The following is a 476-nucleotide window of genomic DNA, read 5'->3' as shown; positions in this document are numbered from 1 at the left end:
GCGGGAGAACCGAGGGCCGGGGGAGAGCGAAAGACGGGGGAAAAAAAGGGCGAGACGTGGCGGAGAAACAAAATCAACATGGAAGTTGCCTTTTCTCCATTCAAGTTTCCTCCGCTGCCCTCCCAGCCCTCCACTTCTTACATAACTCACCTTCGGGCGGACCGGAGGAATTCTTATTTCATTGTTCCCAGCATCTTCTGGGACCGGGACGCGGCTCCTTGAGGTGCTCCAGCCTCCTGCAGTCCTCTATCCAAAAGGAGGCGAGAGTGGCATCTCTACCCAGCAAAGGGGGTACCAGCTCTGCTGCCAGTGCCATATGGTTGGCACGTCATGCGCGAGAGCTATCACATGAGAGCTAATGATTGACATGCGCTTGCATTCAGGGAGATTTGTCTCTCTGGGGAAGGAGGACTCGCCATCTGTCACTCTGTACTCAAAAAAAAAAAAAAAAAAACCTCTTCCAAATCTAAAGCCTT

This window comes from Aptenodytes forsteri, unplaced genomic scaffold (assembly GCF_000699145.1).
Source record: "Aptenodytes forsteri isolate BGI_AS27 unplaced genomic scaffold, ASM69914v1 Scaffold409, whole genome shotgun sequence".
NCBI lineage: Eukaryota > Metazoa > Chordata > Aves > Sphenisciformes > Spheniscidae > Aptenodytes > Aptenodytes forsteri.
This window is presented reverse-complemented; position numbering follows the sequence as displayed.